Below are 24885 nucleotides of genomic sequence, written 5' to 3' on the forward strand. Positions count from 1 at the left end.
CAGGACTTGAAGGACATACGCAAGCTTTGCAAACAAAAATATGTTACAGACCTGTGCCCTATCAAACACTGAGAGTTCCCTACCCATCCAAGCCTGCGTTTGTCGCCGCATAGGTACGATTTGTGAATCCCAGTAGGCTGCGCTGTTACGAACTTGGTGCAGCGGAACCCCTAGGTACTGAAGAGGACTACAGTCCCAGTATATGCCTCCAAACTGGCTTGGTCTAGTGCCCCAGTGTCCCAACCAAAAACCTTTGGATTTATCTAAATTAAGGGCCGCGCCTGATACATCGCAGAACTGTTCAGTCAAGTGTAAAGCCTCAAGTACACTCTTTTTGTCAGAACAAAAGAGGGCGATATCGTCCGCGTAAGCTAAAATCTTAACTTCACATTGAGCCAGAGAGAAACCACGGATGGCTGCACTGTTAATTACACTGAGACAGAGGGGTTCCAGATATAAGCCAAACTACAGTGGAGACAGTGGACATCCTTGACGAACAGATGATTCCAGTGGTATTGGTTTCGTTAGCTCCTGATTAACAATTAGTCTTGTATACGAGTTCATATAGCACAGCCTTATGCCTTTGAGCAAAACGTCACCAATGTTTGCATTCTCCAAGACCGCGAACAAGAAATTGTGCCGAATTTTATCAAACGCCTTCGCCAGGTCAATTTGAATCAGAGCTACTTGGCCTGTCTCATCTGATACTGTCTCGATTATTGAACGTGCAATATGGATGTGTGTTTGAATACTGCGCCCTCTGATACCACATACCTGATGCGAACCTATCAAGTCCATGATAACCAGCTGCAAACGAGAACAAAGGACCTTGGCAAAAATTTTGTAATCAACATTACAGAGGGAAATTGGACGATATCCTTCAACAATTTTCAACCGATTAGTATCTTTGCTTTGGGTATTAATATTGTGTGGCCTGAATAGAAAGTGGGAGGCAGGAAACCCACATCATAAGATGCTTGGAATACTTCCATCAAAACAGGCGTTAGGCAAGGCGAAAATGTTTTATAAAATTCGCTAGTAATACCATCTGGGCTAGGAGATTTCTGGTTCTGAAGGTCTGAAATAGCTGATTTAATTTCTTCCAAAGTGATGGGTCCCTCTACTACAGCACATTTCTCATCGTCTAGTCGAGGAAAGTTCTCAAGTAAGGAATTATAATCGAAACCCTGATTTGGATCTTTACAACTGCCGAACAGCTTTCGATAATAATCATAGAAAGCAGCAAGAATACTAGGAGCATCACTATATGTGCAACCACCATACTGAATTTCCAATATTTCCTTCGTAAGAGCATTCTCTCTTTCATCACTGAGGGCCCGACGTGAAGGTTGCTCGTCAAGAAACCTTCGAGTCCTAGATCTTATTAGGGCCCCCTTGTATCTTTCCGTCGCAATTTGTTGAAGCTCTGCCTTCACGTTATTAATTTCTTCAACATAGGCACCCGGGCTAACCCTCTCTAGCTCATGTAGCTCAGTTAGAGTGCGCCCAAGCTCACGAAGGTGGTGTCTCTTTAGGAACGCGATTCTTGCAGAGGCTTCAATTGCTAAGTTTTTGGTTTTCTGTTTGAACAAGTCCCATTTTTGAAAAACTGACAGATCATGGCGTGACCATATGTCTTTCAAACAAGTAGGTACAGCACGCTTAAAGATTTCATCTGAGAGCAGACAGTTATTCATTTTCCACAGTTCCCACCGAGGGTGAAGTATCTGCCGACTGTACCTCCCTACCTGAAGAGACACCATACAATGGTCACTGAAGAAGATGGGCCGCACCCAGTAACCAAACAAATTTGCTAACATGTCTGCAGAAACATAAATTCTGTCAAGGCGGGCATTAGAGGAGAACTGAAAATGAGTGAAATGAATACTGTCGCCTTTTTCCTGCCCCACATCCACAAGGTTGTATTCACAAGCCAAATCGTTAAGTAATGCAGCACTAGGGTCATATCTCTTACATAATGCTGATCGGTCCTCATCCCTACAAACACAATTAAAATCTCCCAACAACATAATTTTGCGATCTGTGCACAAATGATTAACTAATGAAAGAAAAAAATGCCTTCTGTCTCGCTGTTTTACAGGGGCGTAAACACAAATAATTCGCCACTGCACACCTGAGATTGTGAGGTCACAGCATATAAGTCGTCCCTCGCCATCTATGCAATAAGACACGGCTGTCATCTCTAGTGTTTTGGCCAGGAATAGCATACACCCTCCGGACAAGCCTCTAGCGTGGCTAACAATAATGTTATATTCCGGCATTTGATTGAAAACATCTTTATTTATTCAGTATTCTCAGAACATGTGGGTGGGCCGCCTAGTCCGGTAGTCCATTGGCTGCTGCTGCTGCGCTGGCCCTCCCCACCAGCCAGTGCTGACGGTCAGGATCATCGCTGAGCAGAATAGCCTCCCACTGCTCCTCCGAGGGGTTGGGAATGGGGTCAACTAAGGGATTAAATTGGCATGCCCACACCATATGGTAGAGGTTAGCTACCTCTCCACAGTGTGAGCACTGCGGAGAGTATAGTGTAGGGTACCACAGGTGTAATTTAGCTGGTGTTGGGTATGTGTTGGTTTGTAGTCTCCTAAGGATGTTCTCTTCTAACTTATTGAGGGATTTGTGTGGTGTTGGGTACTCCTTTCTGGCTGTTCTGTATGGCGCGAGATTGTCAGCATACACTGCTAAACCTATCAGGTCACGGCACCCTTTATGGTCATCCACAAGGTTGTATTCACAAGCCAAATCGTTAAGTAATGCAGCACTAGGGTCATATCTCTTACATAATGCTGATCGGTCCTCATCCCTACAAACACAATTAAAATCTCCCAACAACATAATTTTGCGATCTGTGCACAAATGATTAACTAATGAAAGAAAAAAATGCCTTCTGTCTCGCTGTTTTACAGGGGCGTAAACACAAATAATTCGCCACTGCACACCTGAGATTGTGAGGTCACAGCATATAAGTCGTCCCTCGCCATCTATGCAATAAGACACGGCTGTCATCTCTAGTGTTTTGGCCAGGAATAGCATACACCCTCCGGACAAGCCTCTAGCGTGGCTAACAATAATGTTATATTCCGGCAAAAACGGCTCAAGAGCAGCTTCCGTCTCTTCATCGGAGGACAACTTTGTTTCCTGAATTGCTGCTACAGACACACTCCATTTCTTTAACAGATGTCTTAACTGCTGCTGTCTCCGACGATTACGCATACCCCTGACGTTAAGGGTAGCGACTTGATATGCTGCGATTCTAGCCATTTTCAGTACTAGTCCTTTTAAACATCATCCCCTGGAATGGGGTGGCCCGCCTGCAAATTGGCGGCCTTTCGGGCAGACATCGCCCTCCTCTTTAAAGTCACCCTTCCTGTGGCCTCTACACAGTGTGCCTTCTGGCCAGCACCATCGATACACACCTCATCGTCTGCGGGACGCTTCAAAGGCACAGTGTTGTCCATGTCCTCCTCTGAGACACTCAAGGCTTCGGCCCACGAACCTGATTGGAGCACGTCGCTCGCTGCCACACTGACAGCCGACAGAGAACCGGACGCACCAGAGATCGGCGCCACAGACGGCTCACTGTTACCCTCCAACGACGAAGGAGAATCAATGACGAAGGAGGATAGGCGAGCATCCACTAGCAGTATCTTCTCCATTGATTCCATAGGAGGCATATCCAGACGTCCTTCAATGACAGGTGGTTCTTGGGCAGCAAGCGCAGCACTCTGAGTGGCACTCACAGGCGGGCCCGGGTCCGGCGGTTTTGGCTCTGGAGACGCTGGTTCTTGATGGCCAGTCACTGCAGATTCTTCTGAGCTGGTGTGAAGTGCAGAAGGCTTCTGGTCCCCATCAATTTGAGGTTCACAACCTAACTCACCAGTTACATCAACAACCTCTGACACATCCGTGATATGTTCGGACGCCACGTCATCTTCTCGTGACCACTGGCCTTGACGCAGTCTATCGGCATAACTTAATACACAGTTCTCCACAGTATGGCCAAAGCGCCGGCACTGGGTGAATCGAGGCGTTCGGCACTGACGCCGTACATGACCTACCCGGCTGCATCGAAGACACAGTGGAGGTCTCCCTGAGATAAGCACTAATGCCTGCACCCCATAAACATTAAGAGTGTGAGGAATTGTACTTGCTGACACTCCGTCCTTGAGCGTGAGGGAGATTTCACGGTTCGCCGTTTCCATGTGCTCCATCCCTGGGCACCGCCACTTTTCACGCTCCACAGATTGAATCGTTCCATAAGGCTCGAAAGCTTCCACAATCCTCCGGTTCTCCATATAGCGGGGAAGCCAAAGGAGCTTAACCTTGACATTCTTTGTATCCGGGTCGAACACCATGCACCGAAGTCCTTTCACAGGGAACTCTGCTTTGTTAATTAGCTTCTGCTTTGAAGAACTACTCTCGCAGGTAACCATCCACACGTGGCTCATTTGGTATTGACCAATGCACAAAATTTCCCGGAGGTCCAAAATCTGTGCAAGTGCGTCTCGAAAGTCAGGTGCTCGGTACGGGCGACCCTTAAGGTCGGCATGCAGGAAAACGGTATTAAGGACAACATTACCGGTGGGCAGGCGTGGAAGGACAACTTTGTACGTTTCGGTAGTGTCCAGAGGAGTCGAAAGACCTCGGCCAACGGCCGATGCGCTGTTTCCAGCAAGCAACATTTTCAGGCTCAGCCGCCCAGAACGCCCTTCTTCGATGCTTGAAAGCGGTACAAAAGCGCTTCTGGTGAATGCGGTGTTGCCTTAGAAACGTGCCGTAGAACGTTATACTGCGGTGTATATCGGTAATTATGAGCATGTTACTTACAGAAGTCGCAGTTACACGAGTAGCGAAGTACGTTTCCGCTACATTTCTTCTGCGCTCTGCGCACATGCAGAGCCATCTTGCGGCAAACACAGAAGAACCCCTCCTCGCAATGTGCGCCGCTGCCCCGACACGTTAAAGTTAAATTGGTTCACAGGAAGGGAAAGGCGCAGTAACTGTCACACTTGCTCTGTGGACACCCGAACCGCGCCGTAAGGGAAGGGAGGAAGGTGGGAATGAAAGTGGAAAGAGAGAAAGAGGAGCCGTAGTGGAGGGCTACGGAGTAATTTCGACCACCTGGGGATCTTTAACGTGCGCTGACATCGCACAGCACACGACGCCTCTTCGTTTCGCCTCCATCGAAACGCAGCCGCCGTGGTCGGGTTCGAACCCAGGAACTCCGGCACAGTAGTCGGGCGTCTTACCACTGCACCACCCCGGCGGGGCCCCGACACGTGGCGCGCCGCGTTTTTGGGTTTGCTCGGTACGGTGGCTCTGCAAGGGACAAAACGACAGAAGAGATGAAGAAAGCGGGCTGTTCCGACTAGCATCTACCACTCCCAGGAGCCGAGCAGCCTAGCGATTAGCGGCGCATGCTTTTTCATTGGGCGTCATGTTAGACGCGGCACTACCTTGAGAGAGCCTATAATACTATTACTACTATTACTACTACTACTAAAGAATAATAATAATAATAATAATACACAAAGTAATATTTCTCTGCTAATGATTATTATTAATATTATTATTAGTAGTAGTAGACTAGTAGTAGTAGTATAGAGGAAGACTCGTTTCACGAAGTTGGCACTGAATTGTCTGTAGGTAACGGCCGAATTAACTGGCTAAATACTATCTTCACAGTTTTAATTAATAATAATATTAATAATAATAATAATTGGTTCACAGGAAGGGAAAGGCACAGTATCTGTCACTTGTGTCTGTAGCCCTCCACTATGGCTGCTCTTTCTCTCTTTCCACGTTAGCTCCCGCCTTCATCGCTTCCCTTACGGCGCGGTTCAGGTGTCCACAGACACAAGTGTGACAGATACTGCACCTTTCCCTTCCTGTGAATCAATTACTATTATTAATAATAATTAAAACTGTGAAGATAATATTTAGCCAGTTAATTCGCCCGTTACACACAATTCAGTGCCAACTTCGTGAAACGAGTCTTCCTCTATACTAATACTACTACTACTACTACTACTACTGATAATAATAATAATAATAGAGCAATAGTAGTAGTAGTAGTATATGCTTTCTCAAGCTAGTGCCGCGTCCAGCATGACGCCCACTGAAAAAGCACGCGCCGCTAATCGCTAGGCTGCTCGGCTCCTGGGGGCGGTAGATGCTAGTCGGAACAGCCCGGCTTCTTTGTCTCTTCTGTCGTTTTGTCCCTTGCGGAGCCACCGTACCGAGCAAACCCAAATACGCTGGCGCGCCACTCGCCCCTGACGTTTCGCCGTGCACCCTCACGGGTTGTAGAGTCAAGCGTCTTTCCTTTCTTTAGATCACTATCTTCGCTCACCCGCTTCTCCACTTCGGGCCGCGCGGGTACCGGTGCGAGGATGCCCCAATACCCTTGCGTTTAATAAGTTTTCTCGACGAGGCGCAATAACGCTATCGCGTTCCACTCTTGAAGGCGAAGCTTAAGCGTCCTCCAAATTTTTGTGTCAGCTGATTATCTATAAATTTAGAATGTAACACCCAACTGTGCAACACGATGCAAAGGAAAGGTGGGCACAAAATAATTAAAATATTACGAGGGACTTAGCGACTAAAGTAGTTGCAGGCTCTACTCCGTCCGAACTTCTTCTGCGATACCGTTTGCGCACAAAATTAGATGTATTTTCCTCCCAGGAACTACGAAATGCCCAAGCATTCAGAGACTGATTCCGCCAGTTGGTACTTCACCCCGGGAGACGCAGTCTACGTGCGCAACTACGGCGTAGGAGAAAAGTGGACACCAGGCAAAGTGAAATCGACGAGTGGTGCCCGTCTAGTCACTGTGGCTACTGAGGACGGGGTCGTTCGACGTCATGTCGACCAGATCCGAAAACGATCATCACACACCGACGAAAGCAGATAAGTATCAAGTCCTGCAGAATCGCCTCCTGCGACCTTAGGGGCCCCGACAGACGAGGCCCACGACTTTCCCGAAGGGCCTGTTCCTGAGCTACGCCGGTCCACAAGAACTAGAAAGCCAGTGGAGCGCTATGGCTATCAGGGGAAGGAAATGCTGCTGACAACAATGCTGCAGATAACCAGCGCATGCATAGATAGTCCCTCTTTCCTTCTTCCCCTCCTTTCTTTCCTTCTCTATATATTTCCGAGCCGGAAATAAAGCGTCGTCTTTTCGCTCTGTGAATCTGCCTGGTTTTCATCGCGTAGCTGCCGGCCTTTGGCCGGTAGATCGCAACAGTAGTTAAAGGCGAAAGCCTGAGAAGTCTCATTTTGTCTAGCGTTCCTGTCATCTGCAATCCCCCACTTGAACGCGCGCCAATGCCACGCGACATGGGCGATGGCGTAGCATTCAAACGCACACTTTTCAGAGAAGCTGTGACCGATACTGCGCCTTTCCTCCAGAAGTCTCATCTTGTCTAGAGTTCCTGCCATCTGTGATCGCACACTTGAACGCGCGTCAAGAAATAATGATTGGTCCACATGAAGGGAAAGGCGCAGTATCTGTCACACTTTTTTTCTGTGGACACCCTAACCGCGCCATAAGTGAAGGGAGGAAGGTGGGAGCGAAAGTGGATAGAGAGAAAGAGGAGCCGTAGTGGAGGGCTACAGAGTAATTTCGACCACCTGGGGATCTTTAACGTGCGCTGACATCGTACAGCACACGGAAGCCTCCGTTTCCCCTCCATCGAAACGCAGCCTCCGAGGTCGGGTTCGAACCCGGGTACTCCAGCACAGTAGTCGGGCATACCACTGCTGCACCACCTCTACGGGCCCGCCAAGGAACGCCACGCGACAGCCGCCACAAAAGCGGGACACACTTTATCCACGGCAGTATGAGTCATGAAAGGCTTTCACCTGAATTATAATTGGTTTACAGGGAATGAAAGACGCAGTATCTATCACACTTTTTCCGGCGTGTTTTGACGGTACACCATCGCTCCTGTGGCGTTGCATTCCTTGGCGCGCATTCTAATGTGGCATTGCAGATGGCAGTGACGCACACTGCCTCGGCCAATCAGGATTCCCCAAAAGCGGGACACACTTTGCCCACGATAGTATGAGCCATTAAAGTCTTTCGCTCTAAAAGAAAACAGAGGGAAACAACAGCGCAGCAAGGACGCCGAGATGACAGACAATAGTTAGAGGTTCTCTTAGATGTCTCTTAAGAGGGGACTGGCGAAAGCTTACCTTTCATCTCTTATCATTTGCCTCCCACCGTTAGCATCTTATCGGCATTCGTTGCGGAGCGACATATAATTATAATCGGTTTACAGGAAAGGAAATCCGCAGTATCTATCACACTTTCTCCCGCAAGTGTGTTTGGACCATCGCTCCTGTTGCGTGGCGTTCCTTGGCGCGCATTCAAGTGTGCCATTGCAAATGGCAGGAACGCATCCCGCCTCGGCCAATCAGAACGCCGAAAAAGCGGGACAAACTGTCCACGACAGTATAAGCCATTAAAGGCTTTCGCCTAAAAAGTTCGCATGAGAACCAGCAGGCCCCGCCGGGGTGGTGCAGTGGTAAGACGACCGACTACTGTGCCGGAGTACCCGGGTTCGAACCCGAGCTCGGCGGCTGTGTTTCGATGGAGGCGAAACGAAGAGGCGTCCGTGTGCTGTGCGATGTCAGCGCACGTTAAAGATCCCCAGGTGGTCGAAATTACTCCGTAGCCCTCCACTACGGCTCCTCTTTCTCACTTTCCACTTTCACTCCCACCTTCCTATCTTCCCTTACGGCGCGGTTAAGGTGTCCACAGAAAGCAAGTGAGGAAGTTACCGCGCCTTTCCCTTCCTATAAATCAATCGTCTTTCATGAGAACCAGCAGAGTCGGGTTGGTTTACAGCAAAGGGAAGGAACAGCATCTGCCACACTTTCTCTGTGGACCCCTGACCTGCGCCGTAAGGGAAAGGAGGAAGGTGGGAGTGAAAGTGGAAAGAGTGCAAGATTAGCCGCAGTGAAGCTATAGGGATACGGGGCCACCCGGGGATCTTCAACGTGCATTGACCGCGCACAGGATACAGACGCCTCTCCATTTCACCTGACCGTAGCCACATTTTGACGTCCAATGCCCTACGCTCAGTCCCATTGATTTATGCATTATGGTTAGATCTGGTATTTTTTAAACAGACTTACATTATGAAGTTTATATAGAAAGTCATGCACATTGCAAGGAACAAAACTTTATAAGAATTAGTTCTGTGCAGTCATTGCAATTTTGACGAACCCCTCTGCAGACTAATATTTGCGTGCTAATTCTATATGAGCGCGTTCTTTATTATTGAATTCAGAAGAATGAATTTAGCAACCGGCGCCCAATGGCACTTCCGTCGCCGGATCTGTTTCGCAGGATACTAAGACATCAGCAAGCTTGGGAGGCAGATACATGTAGTCAATGCGACTCCCGCTCAGTGCGACTCCCGCTGCGGCCCTGCGGCCACGAAAGCCCCGCCGTGTAGAGCGACCCACGCGTCGGATAGCTGGGGCCACTGTACAAGCTTCCCCAACTCCCCTGCTTTATATGGCACTTACGTCGCCGGATCTGTTTCGCAGGATACTAAGACATCATCAAGCTTGGGAGGCAGATACATGTGGTCAATGCGACTCCCGCTGCGGCCCTGCGGCCACGAAAGCCCCGCCGTGTAGAGCGACCCATGGCACTTACGTCGCCGGATCTATTTCGCTGGATACTAAGACATCAGCAAGCTTGGGAGGCAGATACATGTGGTCAATGCGACTCCCGCTGCGGCCCTGCGGCCACGAAAGCCCCGCCGTGTAGAGAGACCCACGCGTCGGATAGCTGGGGCCACTGTACAAGCTTCCCCAACTCCCCTGCTTTATAGCAGGACGCACCCTGCCTTGCTCCGCGGATGCCGCGTGTGAGCACGTGAGGCATAGGCTCTAAAACCTACGACGCAACTGAACTGAAGAACTCATTCGCTGAAGCGCGTGTAACTAGAGCGGAAACATTTGCGAACCTGACCTTCCGCCCGTGAACAAAAACTACGATGAGGACGCGGCCGTCAGCACTAAAGGTGCAATGCGCTCCTGCCCGACATGCTGGCGTGAGAAAAATCACTCCAACGCCGCAAAACCGCGAGTTTTTCAACGTAAAGTGAGCGTCCACATTAAAACGCGAACGAAAAGAAGCAACTTCAGCAGGAGAGTGGAAATTACACTCTTAAATGAATAAAACATCAAGGTTGTGCAAGGGCGCTAGGTCCAATACTCCCCGTTGCCTTTCGGGGCTTCTAAACCCTTGAACGTTATACGAAGCGAAGCGAAATTGGGCCATCATGAAAGTAATGAGGAAAACAAGCACAACAAAGTAACACAATATAACAAATAATCAAGCAGGAACATACAAACTCACAGCATTGTTCTGCGGACATAGTCAGCCGCTGATGCCGAACACCAGCGTCGGACAGGCGCATGAAGAGCAGGTTTAGGCGCCCGCTGTTCGAACTAAGGGCTGGTCGAGAGCTGCCGCATTACGAGCAGTTTATGCTGACCGCGCCGGCCGATCTCTTGAATTAAGCACCTCGTGAACAGGCGCCAATGCGCACGTAATGGGTCGGCCAGTTCGTAGCACTCCGGCAGCTTCCAGCAAAGGCAAGGTGAGAAATGTTTTCTGTTTGCAAACTGCGCTGCATTGCAAGCAGTTTAGCTCAGCACTTTGGCTGACGTTGGTTGTAAAGGGAAGGCCTATAGCGTGTTGCACAATTAGAGGCGCGATGTAGAATGCTTCTCCCAGCTAAACCGCGGCATCCTCGAAGTTCATATTTTGCACAGAAATCATATTTTGTTGCTAGTATTTTGTAATAGCAAATTTGTTTGGGGTACTTGTCTGCTTCGATCAAAAGAAGTCAGATGTTCCGATCTTATGCGGCGGCGACGACGCCAAACGAACCGCTGCCCCAGCGATGGTACTGGTGGCGCCACCTCATGCTGCTTACAACAACTTAAACCTTCTGCCAAAACGTTCGCCCCCTCTTTTCCTTCTTCAGAGTTGTTGTAAGCAGCATGAGGTGGCGCCACCAGTACCAACGCTGGGGCAGCGGTTCGTTTGGCGTCGTCGCCGCCGCATAAGATGGGAACATCTGACTTGTTTTCATCGAATCAAGCAAGTACTCCAAACAAATTTGGTATTAAAAAATACTAGCGACAAAATGCCATTTCTGTGCAAAATTTGAACTGCGAGGATTTCACAGTTTAGCTGGGAGAAGCATTCTACAACGCGCCTCTAATTGTGCAACACGCAGTATATGTGCTCAGTTATGGCGCAACAAGGGCTTGCCTGTTACTGCGCATTTAGATAAGAGCGAACCCCCGCCTGACGTTATTTGCTTGATTTGCATAGTGGTTGCGTTTGCCTGGTTTCTCGTTTAGATTTGCTTGTTGGGGTGTTTTTTCTGGCCTTCACCAGTGCCCGATCCCTTTTAAGTGATGTGTTTGCCGGGTGAAATCTAACATCGAGAGTAGGCTAATGTGTTAAAGACCAGCGTTCTCATGTGGTATGTACGGGACCATTATTGTTAAGACGGCAGGAAAAAGCAATAGAAAAGGAAATGCCGGGGTGCTTCTAAACAGCCTGATACTAAAGAAGTTACGCGCCGATAATTTCGTTCTCTTCGTTTCTGAAAACATGGATTCCACCTGCGCATTTATTTTCAGTGCTCCTAACGCGCGCTGCGGACGTCTGGCTGGTATCCGCTGTGTTGTTGCCGCCGGGTATCAAATATTTTTATCGAATGAAACGCGTAGTCGGCTGTCGATGTAGCTTTTAAAACCAAGGGCTAATATCAGGAAATAGAGCAATGCTTGGAAAAAAATGGTAGCAATCTCAATAATAATAATTCAATCTGTTTACATAGTGTCAGTAAACGGTGCATCACGATGACATATATTTCTAGTGTACAGGGGGGGGTCAAAAGTTCCCAGGCCACAGGGTCTGCTTGTGAGCAGTATAGTCGGGCAGCTACGACGGCCGCAAATCTCAAAATACACCTGGAGGGTAGAATAAGCATTATTCTAACCTCTGAGGTAATTTATATCTTCAATGGAATCTCACGTGTCAGAATATGGTGACCAGAAGCAAAACCTGCGGCCTGGGAACTTTTGACCCCCCCTGTACATTGTCCAGCTGATGCCAGGATTCGGCAATCTCTGCTGTGTGCCCTGGTCAGAAATTGCAGCATACGTGCAAGAGGTCCGGACCAATATTCTGCATTCCATGAGTCGATACGTTTGAGCTTTCACTTTCGGCTTGCCATTTCACGCGATTTAATGTGCACATGAGGTATTTCACAACGATATAATTGGTTTTAACATAAAGAATGTGTTAATGGTCATGGAATAAATGTCCCAATTGTTTCCCTAAATATAAACATCAGCACTTATTTTCACAGTCCAACAAATTGACTATCTGAGAACATTGCAAGCTAAGCTGGATTGGTTTCTATTTACTGTACCAATGAGACCCAGGCTATAAAGACGCGCCTAATAGTGGAACCATTCTTATATTGACACTGTAGAGCATTCCGGCTATGAATTTAACCAGTGCTAGTTGCATTGTCATTGTAAAATGAATACAAGGCACTTTGTAATATGAGTCAATGCTTTCCAGCTTATTTCGGGCTTACAGAATATTTGTGATTAGGAAGCCTTCAAACTTTCTGGAAAAGGTAATGCTGGATGAAAGACGTGACCGTCTGTTGTTTGTTGCCAAGGTCATATCCAAAAACACATGATGGTATGGGGAGGGGTGCGCATTTAAGCTGGAAGCAATGTGTCTGTTTCATAATACCCAAGACTACTTGAAGTATATTTGTTCGAAATCTGTGTGTAAAACAATACAGGGTATTGTGAGGGAGCTGGCAATGTATTTTGAACATAGTGTATGTATATTTTCTTGTGTATCATTTTATAAACTTTGTATATCTGCATGCAATGATACATTTGTCTATCTATGTATTGTTTCTTGCCTTGTGTATTTTTTTTTTTATAATGTACACGTGCGCTGAAGTATCCTACGTTTTGTCTGTCTTCCTAGTTGCTTTCGTGCAACAAACTGTGACAGAATTGTATCTGTTTTGTTTTTGTATGAAGCAAAATAATTGTTCATTTCACAGAGCTCCTGGCATCTTTTCTGCAATACTGCTGTTTGGCAAAGGCTCTGACGCAGCTGCGTTGATGGCCAATCAGCAGTAACTGCGAGCTAAGTTTATATTTCGTTGCTGAAAAGAAATATGTAAATAGTAACGCACCGTACAGAACAGAAATAATGTGACAACAGGCGCGGCAGTGCGGGAAGCGCTTGCTAGCATTCAAACTGCCCTCCGTGGCGCAGCGCATTTCAGCATTCACACTGCGCGCCTTCCTTGTCAGATGGAAGGAAGGATGCACTAGGTGCGATCCTTCTGTGAGGGATACAGACCTCAACTTGCGACCATAATCATCCTACGGCTACCCCAGGCAAGGCCTCCCGCACCATAAGGTGTGGGGGGTTTTTGTTTCGGGGAGCGGGCTTTTCCCAGCCAAGGGGCTCATGCAATCCGGCCTGTTCCCACCGGGGGCGGGGGTCGCAGTTCATATGCACCACGTCCGCACCACCCCGGTGGGTCGAAGCCTGACGCGAGCAAGTCTTCTAATATCTCACTTCCATACTTCTTTTCTGATTTTGGCCTTCACTTCATAGAGGCTCGGAGTCTTGTTCGAGTAGGCCGCTTTGCAGCGGGCCAACCACACCTGATAGTTGGCCCCTGCCAGTGTCAAGACAAACTGCTTGCGCCCTTCCTTTGGAAGCGGGTTGAAGAAGCGCACGGTGGGGTATGGGATCCCGGGGAGGCCGAACATATCTCTCAGACGCTCTAGGAGTGCTGCGGGAATTAGGCAGTCAAGAAATGTGTGCTCCGCTGTCTCTCGGGCCAAGCAGAAGGGACACAGGCCAATCATTCCTGACGTCGCAGGGACGAAGGCACGCCTTCTGATTGGTAAGATGCCTCTTGCGAACCTCCACATCAGGGAGGCTCGGCGTGCATCGAGGAAGTGGGCGGTTATGTACTGCCAACTGGGTCTTTCTGCACATAGCATGTGGCTTGATAGGCGGGCAGGGAGCGGAGGGGTGATCATATTGATAATATCTTTCAGGTGCATGGTTCGTGGGTCAATGTCAGACAAGGTTTCCTTCAGGTACTCTAAGACCCTCTTTACACGGCCGGCTTAACCACGGTTACGCTTAACCGAGGTTACCGAACTTAACCACGGTTAACCGCCAATCGCGGTTAGCTGTGCTTACACAGCTCGCCGCCGTTCTCGGTTACTGCCGCTATTGCCCGTAAAGTACAACCGAAGCCACGCGGTGATCTGCGGAACGAAGCAGCATAAATATTTTATTTGTAACGTAGTTTCCGGAGTGCCATCCGACAAGGCGTCAACAGCGCGGTCAAGCCCCGCACGATGGCAGCACCTAATCGACCACCGCAAACACCGCCGCGTTGGCCGCTCCTCCCGCAGACCGTGCGCGAACGACACGGCGGCTCGCTAGCGACGACGTCAGATATAAAGTGTGCTAAATTTATTGGCATCTGGAATACTGAGCCGAATATCAGAATTGAATCACTCTTGAGGATCACTGACCTGCGGCAAATTACTGGCAAGACCGATAACCGCGACATTATCAAGTTTCTGCTCAAGCCAGCTGCCGCCGGTGCATTGCGGCTCACCGCTCTGTTTATACTAGTTCTGCGATTAATGCGACGCCAAAGTTATATTGTTATTTTACGGTGGCAGAATAATTCACAATAAGGAAGTTTCATGAGTGCACCATTTCGACAGCGTTGATCAGTTCCAAAGCGCCGACTGCCGCGGCTTCGAAGAAAATAAGTTAGGCCTATCGACGACTAGGGGGTTAGACACCCCGCCGTCGTTCGCCGCGCTCGCACGTTTCACCGCCGCAGTAAGTGTAACGTACCTCAGCCTGCTCGCAGCATCCCGCGCTGCAAGCGTTGCGAACTTGTGCACTTTCATTATACAGTTAACACCGCGCATTTGTTTACGCTCCGCGCTCAGCACCAAGCCGCGCAAACGATACTGCAGACACAGGACGGGGCTTAGTACGCAGACGCTTGGCTGTAGGCCGTAACCGAAGACGCCGGGTGGCACAGTGGACACCGCCTATTCAATACGGGCAAACGAGTACACACTGTTGAAGCAGACACGCTCGCACGCTTTGCGCACTCGGCTGCCGGCGAGCAGCCTCCGTCAACAGGCGCCTCCATAACCTCGGTTAACAACGCAAACCGAGGTCGCCAAACTCTGTTTGCGATAACCGCGGTTAGGGGTGTAACCGTGGTTTGGTCTGCCGTGTAAATGGGCTAACCACGGTTTCGAGTAACCACAGTTACACTAAACATGGTTAACTCTGCCCGCGTAAAGGGGGCATAAGTTCGTGGCTGCGACTCGGTAAAATGATAGGGGTGACCCTGCATGCGGGGTGTTGTGGTGTAGGGCCTCCTCAGTGAATGTTCGCAGCCATGTCGACAGATAGTACGAAGCCATCGTTTTTGTTAGCGGCATGTCGCATTCGACGGCTCTGAATGTCCATTTGATGTGCAGAGCCCTTGCGAGAATATCCAGATCGGGCAGCCCCAGGCCACCTTTGAATCTGGGCAGGCAGACAATGGCTCGCTTTACCTTATCGGGGGCTCCCTGCCACAAAAAGCGGTATATATGTTTCTGGAGCTGTTTTTTCTTGTCTGGGGGATGTCAATTATGCTGGCCACAAAGCTGAGGGTAGAAACCAGCATTGTCTTGATGATGGTGGCCTGCGCAGTCAGGGGACATTTTAGAGCACCGAGGTTGTGGGTTTTGATGCTTAGTGCTTTTCAGCCCTATTCCAATTTATAGGCGCTGGTCCAGCCGAATCGAAGAAATATCCGAGGACTCGTGTCTCGCGAATAACAGAGATCGATTGGATAGTGGTAGGGGAGGGGGTCGTGTTCAAGGCCATAACAGTGGACTTCTTGTGATTGAGGCGAGTCCCACTCGCTTGGCAGTACTCCGTAGTTAATTCAAGTAGTCTCTAAACTGATGTTGTGTCTGGCACCACCACAGAAACGTCATCCGCGTAGGCGAACACTGGAGCGCAGGGAGGGCCCGCTGGCAATGGTGTTTTGCGGATGCCGCCATCTCTTACAATCTTTTGCAGGAGGGGTTCAATCGCTATGACATAGAGCAACGGGGAGGGGGGGGGGGACCTTGTCGGACACCCCTTTCCACGGAGAGCATTGAGGTGCGCCCCTGTACAATGACTGCTGCTTGTGGTGCGGCATAAAGCGCCTTGCACATATTTATGTATTGAACGGGAATGCGCGCAAGCTCAAGTGTCCTAAACAGGTACTCGTGGCTCAGGCGGTCGAATGCCTTCTCTTGATCCAGGGAGCAAACAAAGCCATTGAGGCTGCGCGATTCCATCCATGTCAAAAGGTCTCTCAGAGCCATGCCATGGAGTTCTACCGAGCGGCCTGGGACACAGCAAGCCTGGTGCGGGCCTACTATTGACGATAGAGCAGGCGTCAGGCGTAAGGAGAGACATTTGGCAATTGGCCTTGTAGTCCGTATTTAGAAGCGTTATTGACCTCCAAGCTTTAAGGTCGCTGCTGCTGGAGGTGTCCATGCACAGGAGTGTGATGAGGCCTTCGTTCATACTTGGAGTTAGTTCCCCTCGCTCTAGGGCGTCGTTTGCGAAGTTGGTGATAGCGGTCTTTAGCGACGGCCAAAACTTAGTGTAAAAGGCTGGCGGGAGTCCGTCCATGCTCGGGCTTCTGTTTGACTTCATCTGTTTTAGGGCTGTGTGTAGCTCTTCAGACAACAGCCATGTGTCGTCCAGGTTAGGTGTGTCAGTTGCTGCCTCCAGCTGGAACGATGTGGGGGTGCAGGGCTCAGCAGCATAAAGTTCGATGTAGAAATCTCGTGCTAAACTCAATACCTGCTCAAGGTTCGTAACAATATGGCCGGTGAGTGGATCTTCGACTGCAGAGAGGGTTTCGTTCTTTCTGGCAAGGCGACGGCGTAGCAGATGACGCGAACACCATGCCTCGGTTTCCCATCGTTCAGCGCATGCTGTTGCGCGAAGTCTGTCCCAGCGCCAATTTAGAAGGCGATGGAGCTCCTTACGCAGGGTGGCCAAGGCCGCGGGGATGCTTGGTCCCTGAGAAAATGGGGCCGATACCGCGATGATGGCATCCGAGACTATTCGGATGTTTTCTCTCTCTTCCCCCGCCATCTTCTTCCCCCCCTCTTGGAGGCAAATCTTGATGGAGGTTTTCATATTATCCCAGCTTTCTGCATCCATGTTAGGGAAGGCGTAACGCTTTATAACTTTGACGACTTCCTGCTGAACACGCTCGTCATCCAGAAGTCGCGTGTTTAATTTCCAGCAACCCTTTTCTCGTGGAGTAATATCAGCCGCACACAAGCGCATTATAAGCAGCCTGTGATCACTTACGGCATTGGGGAATACCCACACAGAGTGCAGGGAACCAGCTACGCTAGCAGAGACAGACGCGGTCAATACGGCTTTCGAGACCACGGCCAGACCAGGTCATGCCGGCGCGACCAGGCTGGAGTGCGCGCCAAGCATCGGTTAAGTCTAACTCCTCCACTGGATCACGCAAGGCCTGTGCGCCATTGTGGTCTCGTCTAAGCCGCCGCGGTGGACCCCGAAGAGAGCGGCGGTCTTCCTTGAAGAGGACACAGTTAAAATCGCCCAATAACACTATTTTGGCTGGGCCAATACATCTCTCTTCTAGCCCCTCAAAAAACTATCACTGTCCAAAACGGCATGGGGCATATACATTAATGATGCGCATGCCATTGTTAAGGTCAATCGAGACAAAGCGCCCTGCGTTGTCCCGATGATGGCGTAAAGACTGACAGGCCAGCGTCTCTTAGGAAGATGAGCGCAACTCCCCCTGAACCCTTCCTTCCGAAACTCCAATAGGATTTTGTACTGAAACGGAGGTCAAAATTTTCAATTTGTTCTTGCCAGTGAATATAAATTTCTTGAAGTGCGAGGATGTCGATCTTTTTGGCGCGGGCTATGTCTATTGTTTCAGCTTGTTTCGCAGCTTTAGTAAAGCCGCGAATATTTAGCGTTGCGAGAACGAAGGCAAAGGCCAAGATGTAGCTAAAGGAAGGAAGGGGAGGAATGCGCGACCACCTCATGAGGAGGAAGCGGTGTCATGAGCAGTGGGAGAAGCGGAAGGTGACTCCGCTGTGGAATCGCCGTCGTAGATGTCCGAGATGTCCGAGTAGCAATCACAATTAATTGTGTTGCAAATGTGACAGGGGCGTTGGCTCGGCATTTCTGTTTCAGTGTCAGAGCTGCTCTCGCTTACTGGTGGAGGGTTTTTCAGAAACGCACGCTTCGTCAACGGCGCGTCGGCGGAAGATTCCGATGATGTTGATGGCGCTGATTTTTTGGTTTTCTTCTTTCTGGGACTGCGCTTGCGTTTGGGGCGCACTGTGGTCGTATCCATGTCCCTCTCTTCATCTTATTCAGTTTCAACCGATTGGTCTTTTGTTGCGGCAGCGACGCCGGCTGCACACTCTTGTTCCTCTACCGTGGCGGCCACTGAGGGCACCTGGCAGTGTCCAGTTTCAGTTTTCTTTTCGGGGTTCTGTTCGGGCGCTGTAGAGGGTGCGGCAATGTCCGTAACCGCTTTCCCGGCAGCGGACGTTGGGGGCACCTCGTGGTCTTCATAGACAACTTCTGCTTTCTTATCCTCTAATTCTTCAGATGGCGCGGCCGTAGCCGTCGCCTCCTTGCTATCTTCCTCGGTGATGACGTTTGTAGACGCATCACCCTGCATCTCGGTATCTTTCGGGTTCTCAGGAGTTGCCAGCATGAGTGCTGGTGCGGGCTGCTCCCAATAATCGGCTGGCTGTTCATTCACGTCTTCATTCCCCAACACAGACGCAGATGTCCTCTTCTTACATGCCTTTACAGCATGGTCCTCACCGCACTTAGGGCACACGGCATCACACACTTCACATCCATACGCGCCGCAACGCTCGCACTGTGGCGTGTTGCAACTCACGCCCACGTGGCCTTCGTATCCGCACTTGCGACATACCCTCTTGATTCCTTCATACTCGCACTGGATGGTTGTATCAATCACATCCAGGAAGTTCGGAATCTCAGACTTCATCTCTATCTTGATCCGTCGGATCCCCGTGGTGACGAACGTGAAACCGGGGACGGTCTCGCGAGCAACGCTGACAATTTTTCCATAGGGCTGCAGTGCACTTGCCAACTCGACGTCATGGTGCTCCGATGAGTAGCCAAAGACTCGCACCAGCTTCGCGCGCGTGCCCCGATACTCAAAAGTCACCGCAGTTTCCTTAACATCTACGACGGGATCCTTCAGGAATCTCTCAACAGCAACCCTAGTCTTCAGGAAAATCTCGAACTTCCCGCCTGTGAAATCTTGAACGCCACCAAGTTCCGTTTTCGAAAAACTGACGAAGATCCTATATGATCTTCGTCAGTTCTAGCGTTGTGGTGCCTTGCGGCACACGGCCGAAAAACGTAAAAGGCTTCAGCCGCTTGGCTCCTCGCATTGCGAGAACGCGCCGGCGAGTGCCGGACGCGCAAGTGTCCTCTCAGCGACGCGAGGCAAGAATGGCGGCGTGGACTCACAATAATCAAATCACAGGGCCAGCTGGTCAACTCACCCCTTTAGGTAACGTATCCGTCCTTGCGTCGCCTTCCTTATCGCGTAACACGAGCGTTGTTGTCCTGGCACATCGGAGTCACAGAAATTCACAAAAGGTCGCGAGGCTATAGCCCATGCGGCGCACGTCAGCACAGCTCGGCATTCTAACGAAAGCGAATGTGCGGCGAGCATCAGGCACTTGGTGCGCTACAGTCATTTGGGCCGCTGAGCCCAATGGAAGTGTCCGCTCTTTGCCAAATCCCTTTCTCTATGACGCGCTTCGGCTGCCACGGGAGCGTGTCGCGTGGTGTGCCCGTTTCGTCCGGTGCGGGAAATACTTGACTTCCACCACTTCACGCGTTAGCATCTTGTTATTCCGAACCTCTTTTACTGGACCTGCGTTTTGTGTGCCGACGAAAGCGTATTCGTGTTGTTTTGTTTGCTGCACGATAGTTTGGTTTGTGGTGTCTACCGTCCCAAAGCGACTCAGGCTATGAGAGACGCCGTAAGGACTCCGGAAATGTTGACCACCTGGGGTTGTTTAACGTGCACTCACATCACACAGCACACGGGCGCTGTGATGTTCGGTGAACTTTCGCGCCATTCGGTTTCGCGTAGAGAGCGTACGAACCGAGATAAATACATTGAGATGTGCACCTGTCCTCGGTCACGGCGACTACCAATTTGGTGGAACCGTGGACGCACGACGGAGACGCGATGGCAGCTATATTGTTGCCGGCGTCACCTGCCGCTGCAGAGCACTCATTTCCTTCTCGCCTTGCCTTCCTACCATAGCTGTCACTCCAGCGCGCTGCTTTGTGCAGTGTATAGTTTTGAACGTCATATTGGGGACCAGTGGACGTTTTCTTTTGTATGTATTCTCGTACTGCTACGTGCGCGTCTTTCCCTCTGCTTATGTGCCTACAGCCTTTGTGGGGTAGCAGGTGTGTGGTGGCTGACAGGTGCGCGATGAAGCGCAATGGGTCATTGAGCTGCATGTGCTCAAGAGAAGGGCTTGGTCAAGTTGAAATTTCCACATAGCGTTGGAGCCCTCACTGACCGCTTCCTGTTTTTTTTTTTTATAAACAACTTCAGCTGTGGTTCACGCGACATACCTTGGTCCCGCATTCACGTGTGCGAAAGGAAACAAGGGAAAGCAGAGGTTCAGAATGTGGTGACGTCACTGCCGTTCATATGTTTGCTTGGGACCTCTCCTTTCCCAAGTGTTTGTGTAGTTAATATCCTTTCCTCAGTCTTTGATTGGTGAGAAAGATTGCCTTATTGCTTATTGGTTGCTGCCCCTTCCAAGGGCGGAGACAGATGGCTTAAAAGCAAGTGCCCAGGGTTAAGCCAGGGCTGATTTCGTCCGACCAATGGGTCAGTCATGTAAATAGCTTTGTACTTGCTTGTGTCTTATTCTTTTATTTATGCGTAAATAAATAGTTAATCTTTCCGTCGTGCCATCAAGGAACGTGATTGTTGCGAGTTTGAATCTTAAAATTTATTAACATCGATATCTTCAAGTGTTTCCTCATCTGGCCACCTGAAGGGGAAACTCAACTGGCGCCTTCCTTTTCGCCTCAATCAAAAAGCGGCCGCCGAGGTCGAGATTCGATCCCGCAACCTTGCGAACAGTAGTCGAGCGCCGTAACCACTGCGCCACTCCGGCGAGGCGTTTGCTGCACGAGTGTGTGTGACTGTTTGGTTTGGTTTGGTTTGTGGGGTTTAACGTCCCAAAGCGACTCAGGCTATGAGAGACGCCGTAGTGGAGGACTCCGGAAATTTCGACCACCTGGGGTTCTTTAACGTGCACTGACATCGCACAGCACACGGGCGCCTTGCTTTTCGCCTCCATCGAAAAGCTGCCGCCGAGGCCGGGATTCGATCCAGAGTCCTTGGGAACAGTAGTCGAGCGCCGTAACCACTGCGCCACCTCGGCGGGGTTGTGTGTGTGTGTGTGACTGTGTAAGGTGGATTAAAGCATTGGAAGCTGCTATTGCGGACCGTCCAGTCGTCTGTTCTCAGATACGAGCCGCACAAGGACCACGAACCGTAGGACTGGATTCCTACTGTGATGATGGTGATCGTGTGTGGGTGTGCTCGAGTCACTCGAGAAGAAGTGAAGGAGGACGGGACGGACGTTGCTGGGCGTCGCTGGCGGTTGAACTGCGGTCTGCGTGACCTTGTGAGTGCGATGTTTCGATTGTGAAAAGCAATAGATAATCAGAATGCGCGCTGTCGAGAAGTTTCCTGATTTTATGTGCGGACGTAGCGGTTACGAAACAGGCTCATTCTCGTGGGTCAGCCAGTCACACATCACTGCAAATTCCAGTAGTGAGACAAGAGAATAACATTATCAGGGGTGGCGAAAACTGTCGACCTGTAGCTCAAGGGAGCGAAGCTACCGATGGAGAGAGCGGTACGTACTGCGAAAGTGAGATTGCTGAGCTTGGTTTCAAGGGTCGGACCGGACGATGCGAATGAGGCACTCAGTATGTTTTTGGAGGTAGCAGGCACAGAGCGACGATTCGAGCGAGGATCGCGAACCTCAGGGAAGCGAAGCTGAGCCTTTTGGCAGCGATGACAACGATGGCGGTCGTAACAACCCTGGATATGACGGCGGTTCCAAAGCCTGTCCGGGTAATCGCACTTGCGTTACCTGCAACACGGAGCCAAAACTTGTGGCGGAGCTCACTTCTAGCTCTATGGTCAAGGCATGCGAAGACGACTGTGACTCGGAGAGCCATAGAGAAAGGGATAGGGTAAAGAGCGGACAATTCCATAGGGCCTAGCGGCCCAATTGACTGTAGCGCACCAAGCGGCTGATGCTTGACGCACACCCGCTTTCGGTTGAAAACTCGCCGTTTGAATGCTGAAACGTGCTGCACCATGGCGCGCAGTTTGAATTCTTGCCGTAATGCCGTGCCCTGTTGGCACATTATTTCTATTCTCTGCGGTGTGGTATTATTTTTATATTTATTTTCAGCAATAAAATTTAAAATTGGGTCACAATTACTGCTGACTGGCTATCAACGCTCTGCGTCAAAGCCTTTGCCGAACAGCAGTACCGCGGGAAAGATGCCAGGAGCTCTGTGAAATGAACATTTATTTTGCTTCATACAGAAACAAAACAAATACAATTCTGTCCCAGTTTGGTGCACGAAAGCAAACAGGAAGACCGACAAAACATAGGATACATCACCCACGTGTACACTATAAGAAGTAAAAAAAAATTACACAAGTAAAGAAACAGTACATAGGTAGACAAATGTAGCATTACATGCAGGTATTCAAATTGTGAAAAATGATACATGAGAAAAGAGACGTCCACTAAGCTCAATATACATTCGCAGATCCCTCACAATACCCTGTATTTATTTTAAACACAGATTTCAAAGAAATATACTTCAAGTAGTATTGGGTATTACGCCACACACACATTACCATCATGTGTTTTTGGATACGAACTTGGCAGGAAATTTCATCAGACGGTTACGTCTTTCATCCGCAGCATCACCTTTTTCAGAAATTTTCAAGGGTTTCTAATCACAAATATTCCGTAAGCCCGAAAAAAAGCTGGAAAACATTGACTCATGTTACAAACTCCTTGTATTCATTTTACAATGACATTGTAACTAGCACTGGTTAAATTTATAGCCAGAATGTTCAACAGTGTGAATATAAGACTGGTTCCTCTATTATGCGCGTCTTTGTAGCCTGGGTCTCTTTTCGACGGTAAATAAACCAATCAAGCTCAGCTTGCATTGTTCTCAGATGGTCAATTGGTTGGAATATGAAAATATGTACTGATATTAATATTTCAGGAAACAATTGGGACATTTATTTCATTCCTATAAACACATTTTTCCTGTTAAATAACAATTATATCGTTGTAGAAATATCTCATGTGCACATTAAATCACGTGAAATGGCAAGCCGAAAGTGAAAGCGCAAACCTTTCGACTCGTGGAATGCGGGATATTGCTTGACCTACTGCAGGTATGCTGCAATTGTCTCACCAGGGCACACAGCAGAGACTGCCGAATCGTGGCATCAGCTGGAAAATTTACAGTAGAAATATATGTAATGGTGATACACCTTTTACTGACACTGTGTAAACAGATTAAAATCGAAAATCTGTAAAATAATAAAGTTACGAAAATTGGTCAAATTTTTATCGAACTTCGCGTGCATACCCACGTAAAATAAACAAATCAAGCTACACGGCGAAGATCCTCATCAGTAATTTTCAAGCATTGCTCCATTTCCTGATGTTAGTCTTTGGTTTTAAAAGCTGCATTAACAACCGACTAAGCGATTTATTCCATAAAAATATTTGATACCCGGCACAGCCTCCTTTATACACTCTGTGCCTGGCAACTCCGCGCTCCGCGGCCGTCGCCGCCGCTGGCTGCCGAGAGATGGCGACAGCGACTTATTTAGGAAGGAATTATGGTGCCCGGACTTACTTTCGAAATTGCGGTTTTGTGCCTAAAACAGAGGTACAGTCGACATCAGAAATAAATCAGAGCTCCGTTGGACGATTAGCACTAGGTGCCCACGGCTAAACTACAAATGAGGCGGTACAGGGAGGTATGGGCTGGGCATCTTTCGAAGTACGGGAAGCTCAGAGTAAAATATTATATGATGAACGCCTGAGGAAATTGGACAGTAACAGATGGGCAGCTAAGGTATTTAAATACCTGTACCTAAACAGCGTTGAATCACAATGGAGGAAAAGAACTAGGAAACTAACTAGTAAGTATGCTAGTAACAAGGACGGAGAAATAAAGAGCATTAAGCAACAGGTGAAAAACACAGAAGGTAAAAATTGGATAAATTCAATGGAAAAGAAACAGAGTTTGGAATTATATCGAAAGTGGAAAATGCAGATCAGGAAGGAAGATTTCTTTGATAACTCAAGAGGCAGTGCCCTACTTTTTGAAGCTAGATCAGTGTGCCTTAGAACACGCAGCTACAAAAAGAAATTTAACAATGGAGATGACGCATGTGCTGTATGTGGTAACTCCGGTGAAAGAATTGACCATATTATACTCGAATGTAATGGTATCCATCCGGAAATTGATGCAAGCGCAATCACTGTTCCTGAAGCTTTGGGGTTTAGAGATACCAGCGGCCG

Source organism: Amblyomma maculatum, chromosome 8 (genome assembly GCF_055883805.1).
Source record: "Amblyomma maculatum isolate TAMU_Amacu chromosome 8, ASM5588380v1, whole genome shotgun sequence".
In the NCBI taxonomy this organism is placed as follows: Eukaryota; Metazoa; Arthropoda; class Arachnida; order Ixodida; family Ixodidae; genus Amblyomma; species Amblyomma maculatum.